General features: G+C 41.6%; 1 protein-coding gene across 1 annotated transcript in view; it reads left to right on the top strand.

The window, feature by feature from the left end:
* Nucleotides 1–12490, top strand: part of GNPTAB (N-acetylglucosamine-1-phosphate transferase, alpha and beta subunits) — a 74398-nt gene that overhangs the window by 5597 nt on the left and 56311 nt on the right. The window lies entirely within an intron of this gene.

Consider the following 12490-nt stretch of genomic DNA (forward strand, 5'->3'; position numbering starts at 1 on the left):
AGTTAGGAAGATTTCTGTTGAAGCACAGTGCCAGGCCCCTGGGTATAGAGCAGTGAACAAAACCCCCAGGTTCCTGCAGACAAGGAGTTTATATCCTGGTTGTGCAGTAAGACATTAAATGCGATTTATTTACAATTGCGAAAAGTGCTAGAAGGGGAGATTATTGTGAGAGAGACCCTCAGGAGAACCTACCCTGTAGTGGCTGGGTCAGGAGAAGCTTTCTTGATGTCATTGGAGCTCAGAAGGGTCAGAATTACTGAGGCAGGGGACCGAGGTGAGCAAGTCTGCTCTAGGCCATTGGTTCTCAGCTGGGAATGATGTTGCTGTCTCACCCCCACCCTCTGAAGCATTTGGCAAAGTCTGGAGGTATTTTGGGTTGTCCTGACCGGGGCATGTAGCGAGTAGAGGCTAGAGATGTTGATAACACTCTACAATGCACAGGACAGCTTCCCCCAACCCTCCCCCACCCCAAGCAAAGATGGTCCAGCCCCAAACATTGGTTGTGTCCCACCTTGGAAACAGCACAAAGGTCTTGAAGTTAGCGAAGGCCCATGAGGCTGGAGAGCAAGAGGAAGTGTGATCTAGGGGAGGTTGGTGCAGTGGGTAGTGCCCTGTTGCCAGCCCTTGGTAGATACCATTCAAGGTAACGTACTGTGCACTGGCATCTAAGGAGTGGAGGCCAGGGATGCTGCCTGGGATCCTGTCCATTACCGGATGTCCATTATGGGATGCTGGACATCCCGTAATGGAGAGGACAATCCCCACAGCAAAGAGTTGTCAGGCCCTACATGTCATAGTGCCGAAGTTGGGAGAGCCTGAGTTAGAGGGAACAAGAACAGGGCAGTCAGTCAGGGGCCTTGGACTCGGCTGGTGGAGGGCACATAGAGAGGAGTGAACAGATTTGAGAGATTTGGGAGGCAGAATCATCTGGCCTTTATGTTTCCTTACGTGCCAGACACTCCACTGATACCTTGGGATATAACTAAGCAAGACAGACAAGTTCATTTGTCCTCACATATCCTAATTATAGGTACTCGGTGAATATTGGTTGAATGAATATTTACAAGTATTTATTTTTGCTCACTGATTGTGATTGAGCCTGTGAGGAAAGGTGGTTTAAAAGTGATGCCTCAAGTATATGTGGCATCTTGCATAGTGCCTGGTGCAGGGTGCTCAGTAAATGCTAATTAAAAGCCAAGTGCCACATCCTAGCGCTGTTGTTCCCTTGACTACAATGCTCTCAGTAAGACAGCAGGGGACCTACCTTCTGAGCTGACGTCCAAGGTCACACTGAAGAGAATATTAATCTCTTCTTAGAGTAGAAAAGTTCAAGTGATTTCTTTACCCGAGTATGCTTTATAGTGGTTGATATGAAACCATAGGGTGCAAGTGCCATATTAGTTTAATACAGCCTGCACTTTACAGTAACATATGTTATTTTAGTTCCTTATGAAATGTAACAAACAAGTGTAGCTGTGATTGGTGAGGTATATTCATAATATATCGTTTTAAGTCCTTACCGTCTTTAGATGACTTCAGTCTCGTGATCCACATGCAGTATCTTTAGCAGGTGATTAGTCAGCCTGCGTGTGATTCATACATACACTAAATTAAGCAAGGGAAAAAATGATCTTTCAGAAATGTTACATCTAAGTCACCCCTGTGCTGGGGGAGGGTGTGATTTTGTGATCAGACAAAACGAATTCTGTGATCGGACTAAAAACTGTGTTGTGCCCTTTAAAATTGCTTCCTAAAATTGTTTCTTGTTTTAGGTTCTAGTTTATCCCCCCTTCATTACCTCTTTCCATTAACTTCATTTCTGTTTCTTGACTAATTATAAATTGGATAAAGTTTCTTTACCAAATTTTCCTGAGTCCATTCACTCAGCAGAGATCAGTGGAGGTACTCACCCTGGGCTTGGTACTGTACTGCCTAAAGACACAAAGATGGTTCCTTTTCTTTTTTGCTGTTGAGGACCTAACTGTCCAGTCAAGCCAAGCAAACAAACTTAAGATGCATTGTGATAAATTAAGTCTAAGAGCTAGGCCTGGGTGTCAGGGGAAGTTTTTCATCTGAGCTTAATTGTGAAGGAGATGGCTGAGGGAAGAAAGGGGAGCCCCCTTGCTACTCCCCAGCCCCCTTGTAAGTGAAGGAAGCCCTGGGTGTAAAGATGTGGGGTGAGAGGTAACTCTCACCTTCTAGAACAGAAGTGGTTCTTGTGGTGACCCAAGGACGAAAGAGCAGATAAAACCAAGGAGGGTCTTGGAATGCAGGAACAGAAAAACCAGACCCTTATCGTCCTTCCCTCCCCCATGTGGTAATTATTAATGGATTTCAGGTTCTCCTGAGCAGTGTAACTTGTCTCCCCTCCTACCCCATAGGGAGAAGATATTTGCCTTACTCTTCCACCCCCCACCTAGTATATGTGCCTCATCCAATCAGCAAATGACCTACAAGACCCCTATCCCACTCCTTGTATCCTGGGTATAAAAGTGGACTAAGGACCCCTGTTCAATGTCAGTTCTCCCTTGAGCTGGCCCACTGTTCTAACAGCGTCTCCCAGTCTTATTTCCCTCCTCTCTGTCTCATGTCTGGAAACTCTTTTCCAACCTGCGCCTGGACCACGACAGTTCTGAAGGGTCGTAGAGCGTACCTGGAAGTGATGCTGGAGAGGCAGGCAGTGGCTGGTTTAGGACTTGCCTGTAGAGTGACTCCAAAGAATTTGGATTCCTCCTGAAGAAAATGGGGACCATTCAAACGGTTTTAAGCAATAGAGCCATGAGTCAGATCTGTGTTTAAAATGGTTGTTCTGAGGTAACACGGATGGTGAATTGCTGGCAGGCTGAGAGCTGGGAGCTGGAAACTGTGGGACGTAATAGGGATCCAGGAGATCCTGCCACACTGGGTGTGGTGTGCAGAGTCAGCGGGCTTTGTATGTCAACTTTTTAAATTATTTATTTTTGGCCACACTGGGTCTTTGTTGCTGCGCACAAACTTTTCTCTAGTTGAGGTGAGCAGGGGCTACTCCAGTTGCGGTGCACGGGCTTCTCGTTGTGGTGGCTTCTCTTATTGAGGAGCACAGGCTCTAGGGCCAGCGGGCTCCAGTGGTTGTGAACATGGGCTTAGTTGCCCCAAGGCATGTGGGATTGCACCCCTGTCCCCTGCATTGGCAGGTGGGTTATTAACCACCGGACCAAGTTGGCTTAAAATGAAAATCATTCCTTCTCTGGGATGTGCAGATCGGAGGGGAGTTGGCTTCTCTAGGTTGGGCTTGGTTGGCTCTGCTCCACATATCTTTCATCCTCCTGGGACCAGTGGGCCAGCCTGGGCATGTTCTTCTTAGGGCATTGTGAAAGGCACAAAAACCAGGCAGATACTCCCAAACCTACCTGAGGCTGAGACGCAGAATGGGGGCACTCACCTTCTTTTGTTCCTCGAACACATCAGATTTGTGTCCCTCTTAGGACCTTGGCACTGTTGTCAGCCTGTGGAGCACTGTCCACAGACCCCCATGTTCCACATGTCTCAGCTCAGAAACTCCTTCTTGGATGGGCCTTTCCCACCACCCAGCCTAGAGCAGCCTCTTTTCCTAGGTCACTGCTGTTTATAGTCCCATGTTCTTCTTTTTTAAAATAGTACTTAGTTTCAGTTTGAAAATGTTTATGTGTGTATTTAATGTCTCATCTCTCTCTCTCCGCTCTCTAGTATGTAGGCTCTGTGGGAGGAGGGTTTCTGTCTTATTCACCACTGTATCCTCAGCCCCTGGAATAGAGCCTGGCACTAAGAGGTGGAATGCAGAGAGATTCTTTCTTCCTAGTATCTAAACATGGAAAGGTCCCCTGAGTGATCAGTGTGCAAAGTGAACCTTAATGGAAAATATATAGGTTTAGTTGATATTAGTTGATATGTAATTATGTTAGGGATCTTCAGAGAAATGAAACCAGTAGGATGGATGTATGTATATATGTACATGCATGCTCGTGGGCACGTGTGTGTGTGTGTGTGTATGGAAATAGACTTATTATATGGAATTGACTCACAGGATTGTGGAGGCTGACAGGTCTCCAGGATCTGCATTAGCAAAACTGGAGACCCAGGAGAGCCAGGGATGTAGCTCCAGTCCAAGTCCAAAAGACCCAGGAACCAGAGAAGCCAATGGTGTAGTTCCTACCTGAAAGTTGGCTGCACAGAGACCCAGGGAGAGCTGATGTTTCAGTTCAAGTTCGAAGGCAGGAAAACTGGTGTTATGGCTCAGTGCACTCAGATCAGAGGATATTCTCTCATACTCAGCTTTTTTGTTCTATTTAGGCCATCAACTGATTAGATGAGGTTCATCTACATTAGGAAGGAGGGCAAGCTGCTTTACTAGTCTAATTTCACCTGAAAATACCCTAGTTGAAGTTTCTTTCTATTCCTAATTTGCTGAGGTTTTTATTTATTTTAAATAAAAAATGGGTTTTGAATTTTGGGTCAAAATTCAAAAATGGGTCAAATACTCTTCCTATATATATTGATAGGATCATAAGATTTTTCTTCTTTTACCTATGAATATGATGGATTACATTAATTGATTTTCAGATGTTGAACCAGCATTCAAAAACATGTATCTAGAATAAATCCCACTTGGTTATATTATATGATTCTTTTTCTGCATTGTTAGATTTTATTTCATAACAGATTTTCACATCTATATTCTTGAAAGTTATCAGTTTGTAGTTTTCCTTATAGAATGAATTAGAAGGTATTCACGCTGGTTCTGTTTTTCTGGAAGAAATTGTAGAGAATTGGTGTCATTTCTTCCTTGAATGTTTGGTAGAATTCACCAGTGAACCCATCTGGGCCTGTTGCTTTCTGATTTGGAAGGTTATTACTTATTGATTCAAATTATTTAATAAGTAGAGGCTATTTAGATTATATATTTCTCCTTGTTTGAGCTTTGGTAGATTGTATCTTTCAAGTATTTGGTCCATTTCATCTAGGTTATCAAATCTATGATCATAGAATTGTTCATAATGTTCCTTTATTACTCCTTTGGGAGGAGTATTGTAGTGATTTCCAAAATCGTGTGGTAAAGCACAAACAACAAAATTTGCATTTTAATGATTTTTAAAATTATTTGTTTGGCTGCACAGGGTCTTAGTTGCAGTAGATCTAGTTCCCTGACCTGGGATCACACAGGCCACCTGGATTGGGAGTCTGGAGTCGTAGCCACTGAACCACCAGGGAAGTCCCATTTGAATAATTTTTAAGTGTATCAACAACTCCATGGCATTAATTACATTTACTTTGTTGTATAATTGTTACCACTGTCTGTTTGCAAAAGGTATCCATGACCCCAGACAGAAACTTGGTAGGGAGTAGTAACTCTGGATTCTCCCCTTGGGCCCTGGTAACCTTTAGTCACTTCCTGTCTTTATGGATTTGCCTATTCTGGACATTTCATGTAGTGGATGTTTCATACACTATTTGTCTTTTCTTGTTCTGGAGTTTCTGCCTGTTTTTCAGTGTTTCTGAGAGGATGAGAAATTGGAGTTGCCACTCTGCTGTTTTGCTGAGGTTCTGTTCCAGGATGATAGTTTTGGTTGTTGTTTTTTTCACATAATATTTTATCAGACATTTCAGCATTTAATTAGTCTGTATGTTCCATAAAAGAAGACCTTTTGTTTTGGTTGTTGCTGTGTGTCAGAATTTGGAATGGTGCCACATAATATCTGCTCATTGACTGAATTAAGTTACTAATTTTTAGCAGTTTAAGGCCTGCATAATTTTTAATAGCTTCGTAATATTTGTGTGACTGTACCTTAATTTACTTACCCAATTACCTATTGTTTAATTGTTAAAACTATCTTCAGGTTTTATTTATATAAGTAATAGTGATTATCATCATATTTATACAGAAGTCTTTGGGTACACCTATGTTGATTATCCTGGCACGTATTTCTAGAAGTGGAATTAGCCAGAACAAAAGACAGGAGCATTTCTTTGTTCATTTGAATCATATTGCTAATTGCTCGTCAGTAAAGGGTTTTTTAAATGACTTTACAGCTATTTAAGTGGCACCCCACTCCAGTACTCTTGCCTGGAAAATCCCATGGACGGAGGAGCCTGGTGGGCTGCAGTCCATGGGGTCGCTAAGAGTCGGACACGACTGAGTGACTTCACTTTCACTTTCACAGCTATTTAAAAATATATAACCTTCTTGCCTAATTTATGACTTCTTTGCAAAGCAAACTCATAAAAAGAGAACTCTGCTTGGTGAATTTTAAAAAATGTTTTTATCCAAGTAACAGTATGAGATTAAAATTCAGTTGTTGGTGGAGGTAAGTTGCAGTAAGCACCACAAGCAGATATTTTGTAAAACTTCTTGTCTCATTTCACTAAACTTTTTTAGGACAATTAAATTTTACCAAAATAAAGAGGTAAAACTTAGTTTGACTAATTTTGACTTCTTGTTATAATAGAAATATTTACCAGGTTCAACTACACTTTTATGTATACTTTGGATATATTTTTCACATGATATATTGTAATTGTTTCATATTTGTCTCCCTAATAGGCTGTGAGACCCTTGAAGGACTAAATATGTTCAGTGTTCTTTCATTGTCTTACTACCTTATATTTCCTTTAGTACTTTGTAATTATTAGAATAGATGGATTTATATCAGGTCACTTGATTTTTTTATAATTCCTTTTGGGATAAGGGATTATTATTTTAATTTTACATTTGGAACTTACAGGGTTATACGTGTCTTGTCTAAAATCACAAAACTGGGGGCTGAGGTCCAGGCCTTCTTTTGTGACCAGAACTTAATCTTTAAGGAATAAAAAGCTGCAGTGCTGTCCAAGAGAACATTGTGCCGTGTGGAAATGGTCAGTAATTGTGAGCTGTCCAGTGCAGTAGCCACTGACTACCTGTGGCTGGTGGGCACTTGAAGTATGTCTAGTGTGACTAATGTGCTGAGTTTTAAATTCAACTTAGTCTTAATTTAAATAACTATGCTTGGCCAGCAGGGATACCATTTTTTTGGACAGTGCAGGTCTAAACTCCTAGGTAGAGTAACTGTTTGCAAGGACATGCTAGCAGGGCACTGGGTTTAAAGTGCCCCCCACCACCCCCCTAACCCCCCCGTACAATTCTGTGATCCTGTAACCTCTGAACTATAAGACAAGTGAACCTGCATATATGTACCCAGGAAGTTGGTTTGAATACTCCTGAAACCATCTTTGGTATAGTTATTTTTTTCCCCCCTTTTACTTTTATTCAAGTGTGGTTGAGGAGATTATTTTTTGTCGTTTAGATAAAACTTTTTATAGTAAAGTGTACTGTCAAAGGTTTAACGTTCTTAATTCTGTGTTTTATTTACTTTTTAAATAGTGGATCTTCTTAATTTATTTGACTGTGTCCGGGCTTTGTTGTGGCATGCAGGATCTTCCTGCAGCACCTGGATTCTATTTGAGGTGCACGGGCTAAGTTCCATGGTATATGGGATCTTAGTTCTCCAACCAGGGATCAAACCCATGTCCCCTGCATTCCAGGAAGGATTCTTAACCATTGGACCACCTGGGACACGCAAAGACTTAATTCTGTGTTTTAATACAGTTCCTTTATTATTTTGTCTCCTCTTCCCTCAGTGGCAGTCCTTTCTCTTTGTTTCTTTTTTTGTTGTTGTTCTTAGTTCCCTGACCAGGGAGTTGAACCCAGCCCCTTGGCAGTGAAAGCTGAATCCTGACCACTGGACCACCAGGGAGTTCCCTCTCTTTGCTCCTTTAGTCCCTTAAAAATCTCAGCTTTCTCTGCCAGGAAAAGGAAAGAGATTTTGTTAAGCTATTATGTTGAACCTTGTCCTTGATTATTCCTTTTCTCCAACAGTAATCTATTTTCACCTGTGTTCATTTAAAAGCTGAACAGTAAATATTCATAAATCATTTCATGCAAGTCAATGATTAATCCTTAACAGGATGTCTGCTCCCTGAGAACGAGCCCTGGTTCCCATTTTGTGCCCTTTAAAATGGTCAACAAATGTGTGTTGTGTGTCTAATTATGTGAAGAATTCACAAAAGGTAGAAGTGGTCTAGGAAAGTATCTTTGAATTTAATTAATGTTTGAGTAAATAGTGGTCATGCGTCTTGGGCTTAGATCATTTCCAGTATGTGAAAAAGGAAAACTACTCCAGTTATTAAAACCACTCCAGTTATTTTAATAACCATTCAATGCCTAATATGAAATGGGTTAATCTCTTGTTTTAGCCACTTTGTGTTGAGAAATGAGATCAATTGACTGTGTCCTCCCAAAATCTACAAGCTGAAACTTTATTCCCAGTGTGATGGTATTAGGAGGTGAGGACTTTGGTGATTAAGTCATGAGGGTGGAGCCCCTATGTGTGGGATTAGTGCCCTTATATAACAAACCCCAGAGAGCTCCCTTGCCCCTTCCAACATGTGAGGTGACAGAGCATGAAGACAGCCATCTGTGGACCAGGAAGCAGGCCCTCACCAAACAACAGTCTGCCAGCACCTTAACCTTAGTCTTCCCAGTCTCCAGAACCTTGAGAAATTGCTGTTGTTTATGAGCCACCCAGCCTGTAGTATTCTGTCAGAGAAGCTCTAATGGACTGAGGCAGGAAAATGAGCATGTTTCATCAAATGTGATTAGAAAACGGCTGCTGGTGATGAGCAGATTTGACTTTCTGATTGGTATCAAAGGAGAAGGTTGATTACTGGAAAAAAAAAAAAAATAGAACTTAGAATATCTCTTAAGTTATCTTGGTCTCTCATTTAGCACCTGTTAACACAAAGTATATTTGGTTCTCAGAAACTGTGAAGAACTTGCAATTTAGGAATATTATAAACTTCTGATGTGGTTATCAATGTATGAAAATCTCTGTCAGAGTTACTTAGAGTTCTTGCTGTTTGAGATTGGAGGGTCTCAGCATCTTAAGTTTTATAAGATCGCATGTCACATTTCTACACTTCAAATGCTGAGAAGGGGACATGTGTTTTAATGGAGAGAGTTTTGCACCTTGTGTGCTGTCATTTCTGTACCTCCGGCCTTTAGTTTTTACCTTGACTCTTTGGGACTGGATCTGAAAGCAGGAAGTTCTGATGGGAAACCATGGAGCGGTAAGCTGTTCTAAGGTGTTTTGCCTTATAAAACTAGTAGCCATAATCACTCATTCTAGAAAGTTTTATTGATTTTGTGCCAGGCACTGTGCAGGGTTGTGGGACTAAAAACAGAGAGAGATCAAGTTCCTGGATTTGAGTTGCTCGCAGAGGTGTAGACAGATATTTAAACAAGTGAACAGCTTATACTGTTGTGGCTGTAAATGCTGTCTCTAAGAGACCTGCGAGCAGTTGGCAGGAGTATTGTGCAGCTCTGTTGGATTTGCTTGTTTCATCAAAACAATCTTGTTAACTAGGTGCTGTTGATATCCTCATTCTATAGGAGAAAAAGTTGAAAATGGAGAAGTGCCCTGGATTTTATTATTAAAGGCCAGATTTAAACTCATGTCTTCTGATTGTAAATCTTATGGTCCTTGCACTGTATACCAGTTCCCTTCTTAAAAATTACTTCCCTCCTCCTCTTTTTAAAAAAAGGTTTATTTTTATTTATTTGGGTGCACTGAGCCTTAGTTGCTGCATTTGGGATCTTTAATCATGGCATGTGGGATCTAGTTCCCTTGACCAGGGATCGAACCAGTTTCTCTGTATTGGGAGCTCAGAGTCTTAGCCACTGGACCACCAGGGAAGTCCCCCTTCTTCCTTTCCTTAACTGGGAAACCCCCAAAGGATTACAGAGCTGGCACTTCATTCTCTATGATCCTACCACACACGTGCATTCAGTCCTCTTACGGGACCATCAAAGTCATCAGCAAAAGTGTGCACCAGTTTTAAAACTGAAGAAAATCTTACCAACTGAAAATTTTAGCATTTGTGGGCAAAAACCCTGCTAAAGGACTATTAGACATTCTACAAATGTTAAGGAGAAACACAACTTTTGTTATGTGACTTGTGGTTATTTATAAACATGCTGCTGCTGCTGCTGCTGCTAAGTCGCTTCAGTCGTATCCGACTCTGTGCGACCCCATAGACGGCAGCCCACCAGGCTCTCTGTCCCTGGGATTCTCCAGGCAAGAACACTGGAGTGGGTTGCCATTTCCTTCTCCAATGCATGAAAGTGAAAAGTGAAAGTGAAGTCGCTCAGTCGTGTCTGACTCCCAGCAGTCAGACATGGGCTGCAGCCTACCAGGCCCCTCCGTCCATGGGATTTTCTAGGCAAGAGTACTGGAGCGGGTTGCCATTGCCTTCTCCGTATAAACATGCTAGGGAAACAGTTTTGGGCCATCGAATTACAAATGGTAAACATACCAGTCTCAACCGGTTAAATGACCACATTCATGAATGTGTATTTGACAGAGCTGGCTCTGTGTAAATAAGCATCGGTGGGGCAGCCGGGTAACAGCTGGGCAACGCTGAGAGAGCCTGGGCCAAGCTAAACAGGAACATGGGCTACAGCCTTGGGTTGATTAAATCTCAGCACCACCACACACACTGCTTCTTGGCCTGGAGCATCTCTTTGGGTCACTGTAGTCCCTGCCTCACAGTTGGTACCTTGTTTCAGGGATTCCAGAGGGAGGGCATGGTGGCACGATGGAGCTTGTGAGTGTGTGTGCACACCCTTTCTCCTCTGCGGTCAGCACTCAGACTCACTTTGGCTGCCATTTTGTAAAACTAACCAGCAATTGATCTTGAATACCTTGGATGCCACGATTATTAAAATGAAGTCTTAAAAGTGAAAAACATTTTGGATTAGTAGAATAAACTACCTTTAGATGATTTTTAGATAAATTATTAATAATACATTGTTTATGTGTTATTTCAGAGCTCATGTAGTATTTCAGAGCTCATGCAGTATTTTAATAAATAGCATTTTAGTTTATCATGTCTTAAATTTTTACCAATGAACTACAGAGAAAAGTACTCTGAGAAGAATAATGTAGGGGTGTGTGTGTCTCTGTGTGGAATAGCTCAAAATGGCAAGTAGGACATTTTTTGAAGGTTAGTGTTGTATCTTGTATTTTTATCAGATGAGTTTCCCATAAAATTTTTGCATTGCTACCAACATAATGTTTCAAATGTCTTGCCATTATAAAAATGTTGTTCAGGAAGTTATGCTTGCTTCCCCTTGTTGGCCTTTCATATCTGTGTGCCTGTCATTGGTTTGGTGCTGTTTGATATCAAAGGTGGAACCCATATCTCCTTCTCTGGGAATTGCAAGTCCAGGTGGACGGACCAGTTGTCCACTGGGCACAGCACGCTCCCTATACCTTTTATTTGCCCATGTCATGGGAGAATCACCGTCCTGCTCTAGCAGCTCAGTGGATTGATGAAATAGATTAAGTACTTAGTTCCTAGTTGAGGAAGGTGAGGCCCACACATTTGTAGCTTACCCAGCATTTCGCAACTCCCAAGCCAGAGAGCAGGGCGATTCTCTTAGGAGTCTCCCAAGTTCTCAGATCCGGCCTTCTCTTACATCACTTCTGCAGTAGCTAGGTAATATTTACTAAGAAGAAAATGGTATATAATGTGCTGGAAATGAGTTTATAGTTAACAGAACTGTAAGTCATTCTCTCCCCTCAAGCAGTTTGGCCTGTCAAGATGCTAACATGGGATGAAAGGCAAGTAGCAATAAAGAAGCTAAATGACGCAAGGCCAGAGGTTTTACAAGGCAGTGGGCAACCGATTTCCAAATAAGTGATAGAGCTAGAAGTTATTCAGTTCTGAGAAGGAAGCATTCAGATTGGGCTAAGAATACAGAAAGGCTTTGCGCCAGAACAGAGGCTTGATTTTACGGTAGTCAGTGTTTCTCTAACCTATTTGTCTTTTGTTTACTGCTAATAATTGCTGAAAACTATCTAATTCCATGTGTAAGCCTTTTTTTTTTTTTTTTGGCTTCCTTGTTGTTTGGAAGGTGTTCATATTTTTACAGTTTACCCTAGGAACAAACAATTTTATAATTGCACAAATTTCTACTCTTGACAGTATTAAGAAAATAATTTGACGCTAACCCTTAGATGAATTTTATTTGATTTACAAGTTTCCTTTTTTCATTTCTCATAGAGCATAATACTCATTCATCTAAAAAAGTTTGGAAAGATTTTCATAATAATGTTTAGTTGACAGGAATAGCAGAAAGGGAAATGGTTATGATGGAAGAGAATCAAGTTCAAATGTTGATGGGCTTAGGACCAAGGACAGAAGACCCAGAGAGGAGGTGAGGACAGGAAGAGACCCAGTGTCCTTATGGAGCTGACATGTGGACATAGGAGGACACTCTGATAGCCACACAGTTGGGTGCCTCCTTAAGTCTAGACTTTTAGGAACGGCAGGGATTTCTAAAACAGTTTGGTCAGGCCCCCTTCATTATACAGATGAAGGAGTAGCCAAAAAGGCTAAATAACTTGCTCAGAGTTATTCATGTGCTTCCCAGGGC

Source organism: Bison bison, unplaced genomic scaffold, assembly GCF_000754665.1.
Source record: "Bison bison bison isolate TAMUID 2011002044 unplaced genomic scaffold, Bison_UMD1.0 scf7180017864327, whole genome shotgun sequence".
In the NCBI taxonomy this organism is placed as follows: Eukaryota; Metazoa; Chordata; class Mammalia; order Artiodactyla; family Bovidae; genus Bison; species Bison bison.